General features: G+C 37.9%; 1 long non-coding RNA gene across 1 annotated transcript; it reads right to left on the reverse strand.

Moving 5' to 3' along the window:
- Positions 1 to 192: 192 nt before the first annotated feature.
- Positions 193 to 6,760, reverse strand: LOC139946016 (uncharacterized). The gene is made up of 4 exons (XR_011787198.1): positions 6,667 to 6,760; positions 3,677 to 3,825; positions 1,485 to 1,585; positions 193 to 1,002 (listed from the first exon to the last, which is right to left on the reverse strand). It is a non-coding gene; the product is annotated as an uncharacterized lncRNA (long non-coding RNA).
- Between the last annotated feature and the right edge of the window lie 220 nt (positions 6,761 to 6,980).

Below are 6,980 nucleotides of genomic sequence, written 5' to 3' on the forward strand. Positions count from 1 at the left end.
TAAGTATAACCATGAAGGTAGAAATAGTATATAACAAGTTACAAGGGACAGGTTGCCTAGAATTCGTTCAAACTTGCTTAGATCATGGAGGTAGAAATAAATAAACACACATGCAGAAAATAATAAATCAGGTTTAGACACATAAATTTTACTTGTTTCTGTTTAATAAAATAAGTTAATTAACTAAAGTGAATATTTCAAAGTAACGACCGTATGTATATAGTGAGTTCGGTTACGGTTATGACTTCTGATAATTAGGCATTTTGCAGTGATCTAGCCATAGCCCCGCGTCGAAAGCCGTCAATGGGAGACGTTGGTGGCGGCAGACTTGCCTGTTAAATTCTGGAGGGAAAATGGATGGGCAGCAATCACATCAGGGCACTTTATGGACTTTTTGCTTATAACCAGGTTCTGCAAAGCAATCTGTGTGTGCTTAGCTAGTTTTTATGCTTACGGGCTTTATGAAATTGGGACCTAGTTACGGGAATGCAAAAGGTTGAGAACAAAAGTTCTGCTATATGGTGAAATGAATGTGATTGCTGACTGTCCGGAATGTAGTGATTTCCACACTGGTTTGTAAGTCTTATTTGCATATTCCTCAAACTCCATTGACACAAAAGTACCAATAAATACAATTCTCCATGCGCACTGATGCTTTGGAATGCAGTTTGTTGAAAGAAGGAGTTGTCGAGACCTGCGGACTTTATGTAAACCAATGGTGATATTGAGAGGCACATCATTGTATAGAAAATACTAAAGGTCCATTGTGGAAACCTGGGCCGAAAAAGTGAAATGTGCAATGGGCACCATTGCAATGATTAACAGAAAACATCCTGCTTGCTGAAATGGCACCCATGCGTCTTTCACGTTCCAACAAGGAGCTCCAGTCTTGGGTCTTAGCAAGGGTGAGGTGTAATCAGTGGATGTTTCCGAAAATGGCGGCCGGTGATGGAGGCTGATGTATCTTGAAGTGGAGATATAGAGCTGACGTAGTAGAGGTACCTTCAGAAACAAACGTAAGAGATTATACTTCTTATCAAGAATGTTATACCAATGCAAAGCAGACATGATTCTACTTTTGAACTCCGTCTGATTTCCGATTTGTTGTTGGTCTTGGAAATAATCTGAAAAATTGTGATTCAAATAGCCAGAAATGTATATAAGTCATTAATTTGATTTTATTATACTGTTACCCTCCCCAGGGTTATTAGAGCCGTTCCAGTTTCGGAATGAAGTAAAATACTACACAATACAAAATACTAATGTAATATCTTTGACATTTCTATAGGCCTACGACATTTGATTGTTGAAGAGTGTGGCGTCCATCTTTTCATACTCATTGTTTTCAACTGTTATATATGTTTGGTATTTTCAACATAAAAAATAAATGTGTATTGTATTGAATTGAAGAAAAAACAAACAAACAAACACCACAACAAACAAACAAACAAACAAACAAACAACCTCAAACAAACAAGACTCACTCGATTATCGCCATTTTAACTGCATTTAAATTGCTTGACGACGTTTCCTTGAGGGTCATAAAGACAGAAACACTGCTGGGTGCTTCCCGCCTTGCGACATGCTGATAGGGGAAAGGTGGAATTTGAATTGAATTTTAATTTTGAATTTTATTTAAATTGACAAACTTCGTGAACCCGAAGGTCAAATTACAGAGTTAGTACAATGGTCACACATTATATAAAAACAAAAAAATTATGACAAATAAAACATTTAAAAGTAGGCCTAAAATTAATAGCAAAAACATGTTTTTAATTGCATTGTGTTCCCTTTTTTTTGGGGGGGGGGGTGGGGGATAAGAGTTCTGGCAAGGATTTTTTTGATTTTTGTTTATTGAGATTTTTTATTCGTTTGTGTGTGTTTGGATAAAAAAGTTGTATTTTTCATGGGCGTCAATCCGTCCTGAAACGTGGGGGGACATAACATTTATGGCGTGGGGTCTGGGGCCCGCTTTAGGGCACCGTGAATTTTTTTAGCCCGTAGATGCTCTCTGGTGCAATCTAGTGAAGCTGAGGGGTGATGTGTCCCCCCTCTCAGATGTTGGAATTTAATGCCTTTTTCAAGCTATGATGCACCTATTCTTGCTATTGTGGTTATTGTACCTAAAAAGCAACTCAATTATAGCTTCGTTATATCCATTGTTTTCGCATTCTCAGACGGCGTTTCATCCCCATCATCACCAGACCTAAGACACAAGTTTTATGGGGCAAATCTGTCAGAATGGAACAGAACATCTGTAAAATGTGAGCAGCAGTAGAACCTTTTGGGTTGACAGCATCTTCAAGTGTGGATATATGAACCAAGTTTTAGGGGGAAATCTGTCGAAGAGTTAGCTCACGACGAGCGCGAAACCTTTACGGCATGGGTCCGGGCCCGCTTAAGGGCCCGGGAAAATTTTGCATTCTAGATGCTCTGTGGTGCTCTCTTAGGCCAATAAGAGGCATACAGAACGGAACAGAACGTCTGTAAAAATGTGAGCAGCAGTAGCACCTTTTGGATTGACAGCATCTTTAAGTGCGGATCTATGAACCAAGTTTTAGGGGGGAAACTGTCAAAGATTTAGCACATAAGTGTGAAACCTTTACGGCATGGGTCCGGGATGCTCTGTGGGGCAATCTTAGGCCAATAAGAGGCATACAGAACGGAACAGAACATATGTAAAATGTGAGCAGCAGTAGAACCTTTTGGGTTGACAGCATCTTCAAGTGCGGATCTATGAACCAATTTTTAGGGGGAAATTTGTCGAAGAGTGAGCTCACGAGTGCGAAACCTTTACGGCATGGGTCCGGACCCGCTTAAGCGCCCGGAAAATTTGTGTGTATTTAGATGCTCTGTGGTGCAATATTTAGGCCATTTAACGGCCAAATGGCAAACGAAACAGAATAATGAGCTGTGTGAATATTGTGTTCCAGTGCTCCACAGTTCCTCAGTGCAAAACACGATTTCATGATGAAGGTGGTCAAACGACACAGGGAACATTTGATACTGTGTCTTTCACCCTTCGAAAATGGGTTGGGGTGGGGTGGGGCACGTCCCTTCCACTCTTTCAAGGTGGAGGTGCCAATCTGTCAACGATGGAGCATGCGTGTGAGAAGCCTTTACGGCTCGGGGTGCGGGCCCGATTAAGGGCCCGGGAAAATTTTTGCAATTTTAGATGCGCTGTGATGCAATCTAGGGCCAATTTTGAGGGAGAATATTGTGTCATCCTTTGTCCACAGGATAAATGCCCATATATAGGGACACAGGGTTTCGTCTTACACAGTGCAAAACTTGGGCTTCATGATAAAGGTGGTCAAAAACGTGGGGGGGGGGGAATTTGATATTGTGTCCCCCACCCTCCAAAAGGTGGGGGACATGTTCCCCTGTACTCCCCCCCCCCCCCCCGATTGACGCCCATGGTATTTTTACATATTTTCTGTTTTTAACGTACTTTCGTGAAACATAATAAAACAAATGTATGGCCGTGAAATTGTAGAACTTGAAGTTGAACATGGTCATCAAACATTAGCCTAATTTAAGGCCAAAACTCACAAATTAAACTATACGATTTTTTTTTTTATCGCAATGTAAAATTAATCTTTAGACAGACAATCCAGTCAATATTTCATAAAGATACTAAGTCAATAAAGGTGTAGACTTGATTCAAGGCGCTTACTTGAAACCACAGGGCCTCTTTTCTCCATCGGCTCGTAAGTGTCGATGTACGCATCTACCTCCCAGTCGAGTGGAGCGGCCTCAATGGAAACTAGAATAGTCGTCATTACCAAAAACAGCACCACGATGGACTTCATTTTGGACTGATATCTGGGATTTAAAAAAAATAGGGTGGAAAACAATGATATTTCAGGGACACCGTTTTCATTCTTGAATAAGTACAAAAACAATGTTCAGGACGGAATCAAACTTTTTGTTTTACAAAAGCAAGAAAATCCTTAGGGTACTGGACACTATTGGTAATTACTCAAAATAACTGTTATCATAAAAACTTACTTGAACGAGCAATGGAAAGCTGTTAACAGTAAAACATTGTTAAAAAGGCTCTCACTGATTGAAGGTAACGTATTTTTTTTAGAAAGAGCGAATTTCTCACTCAAATAATAAAAGACTTCGGACCTGAAGACTATTTATAAGGCTTCTGATAACACACAATTTGTGCAACAAGGATGTTTTTCAATTCAGTTGTTCTCCTCCAACTTCGACGACCAATAGAGTCCAAATATTCGCAGTGTTTTTATGGGTTTTTAACAATTATTCTTACCAAAGGTGTTTAAATAGTTCCTTTAAAGTGGCACTTTTGTCTGTGGCTATAGTAAATTTGTAAATTTGCTGTACACGGGGCAGCTCGTGGTTGTATGGCTTCTGATTGACTGACACCCCGTTACTTGGGAGACCTTGCAGCTCCAGTCAATTTGTCTTTGTTCAAATCAAGCTATTAACTCTTTTTTTAATTTTTTTTTTTTTTAATGGTAATAATTACGATTTTACAGAATTTCAATAAACGTCCTTTTGTCTATCATAAACTAAAACCTTATTAATTGTACATTTGCTTTAAAAGCTAAAACTAATTTAAACAATCTGTAATGATTTTTGTTGTTGCTCAGATTCGGCATAAAGAATAGGATAAAGCAAAGATTTGATTGCATAAAAAAAATAAGTTCTTCGTTTGTGGTGTTTTCTCGCTCCGATAAGCGCGAGACTTGCACAGTCTATGACCAGAGTATGTACTACCTACCCTGCCAGTAAATGCAGTGGTATGTTCAATGTCACTCTCTTTACAAATTAAGGTTACATGAGGCATTTACTTGGTTTCACTGAGAAACTATATCCTGGTACAGGGCCATAAACGATCAAATTCTTCACATTAATAAAACATCATTATTGTTTAAATCCTCCAAGTATTGGCGCTTTGTATCCTTTGGCAAAAGGCGCGTCATAAATACGGTTATTATAAAGGCAGTGGACACTATTGGTAATTGTAAAGACTAGCCTTCACAGTTAATGTTTCTCAACATATGCATAAAATAACAATCCTGTGAAAATTTGAGCTCAATCGGTCATCGAAGTTGCGAGAAAATAATAAAAGAAAAATAACCCTTGTCCCACGAAGTTGTGTGCGTTTGATTTCGAGACATCAAGTTCTAAATCTGAGGTCTTGAAATCAAATTCGTGGAAAATACTTCTTTCTCGAAAACTATGGCACTTCAGCTGGAGCCGTTTCTCACAATGTTTTATACCTGTCAACCTCTCCCCATTACTCGTCAACAAGAAAGGTTTTATGGCAATAATTATTTTGAGTAACTACCAATAGTGTCCACTGCCTTTAAGGTAAGGCCTGTTGCTACATAAATATAGGCACACCGCGCACTTTAAAAATTTCCATGCGCCAAACTGTGCAATGTTTTTTCACTTTGTACTCAAATTTGACTGTCGTTTTTGTGGAGAACTTTCGGAATTGTTATCTCCAGCAACAACTTTGTTAGAACCCCAGGGGGCCGGAACGAAACTCGCTTTCCATGCTTTTTCATCATACCGCTATATTATGGCCTATACACTAAATTATCTTTTTTCATATCGAGTATTATATAGATCACTGGAAACTATTGGTAACTACTCAAAATAATTGTTATAGCATAAACACCTACTTGGTAACGAGTAATTGAGAGCTGTTGATATAAAACATTGTGCGAAACGGCTACCTCTGAAGTAACTATAGTTTTTGAGAAAGAAGTGATTTCTCTCTAAAATATTTGAATTTAATTTCTCAGATTCAAGCATCTGAAAGCACAACTTGTGCGGCAGTGGTATTTTTTCAATTATTCTCTCGCAACTTAGACGACCAATTGAGTTCAAATTTTCACAGATATGTTGAGATACACGAAGTGAGAAGACTGGTCATTGACAGTTACCAAAGGTGTCCAGTGCCTTTTAAAACGTCGATTCATACAAAAAACACAAAAACTCAAAACTATAAATGCCAATTAGCGCCAACAATTTATTTTATATTTCCTGGCCGTTATTTACGGATTCAAAATCCGGGTGTTTTTTTTTTTTTTAATCAAAATCCATTATTTACGGATTCAAAATCGGTTTCTATGGATTCACGTTCATTTGTGTTTTTAATAACGGATTGTCCACCCGTAGTGCCCGATTCCAAATGTACTTTTTTTCGTTGGTACTAATGGGCTTTCGTAAAACTAGCCCTGCCGGCCTTTCACTTTAATAGTTTAAACTAAACAGATGAAGAGTGCTATATAAAAAAGGGCTAGTATAAAAACCACAATTCTCGTGGTTTATAATACAAGTAAATTTCAATTCAATTCAAATCTTTATTCCTAATGCCCAGCATGAAAATCACTTTCTCGTTTGCACATTAAAATAATTAAAGTAATTTAAAATAACAGAAAAACATACATGAACCGTATAAATTAAAACAGCAGCAATAGGCATATATAATCAAAAATATGACATGGCACAAATAAATAGTTTTTAAAATGCACCGGAATTAAAATATCAATCAAAACAGAAAATAAACCAGGAAAATAATACAAATACCAATAACAAATACCATTAAAAGCCAATGTACTTTTTTTTAAATTGCCGCATTTATGACCAATGACTATTTCTTCTATATCTATAAAGACTTACTTTTGAATCAGGAGTAGCTTAAATATTATCAGATGAACAACTTGTTATACGTCTCGAGACAAACAGTGAAGGTTCTCTTCTTCCAACACCCAATCAAAGAATGAGCCAAACCAAGGTAAAAGCACCCTCTTATATACAACCACGCAAAGTCTCGCGTGGTTTTACACGATGAAAGGGGTACCGCTGTTTATTCACAAGAGATTCTTGAGCTTAGTAACGGTGCGTAACTCATCATCACTGGGGCCCATCAACCTTTGGCACGTCTAATGGGAGAATTTTAATTAGTGACTTATTTTGATGTATCGTTTGTTTTT

Source organism: Asterias amurensis, chromosome 13, assembly GCF_032118995.1.
Source record: "Asterias amurensis chromosome 13, ASM3211899v1".
Taxonomy (NCBI): Eukaryota; Metazoa; Echinodermata; class Asteroidea; order Forcipulatida; family Asteriidae; genus Asterias; species Asterias amurensis.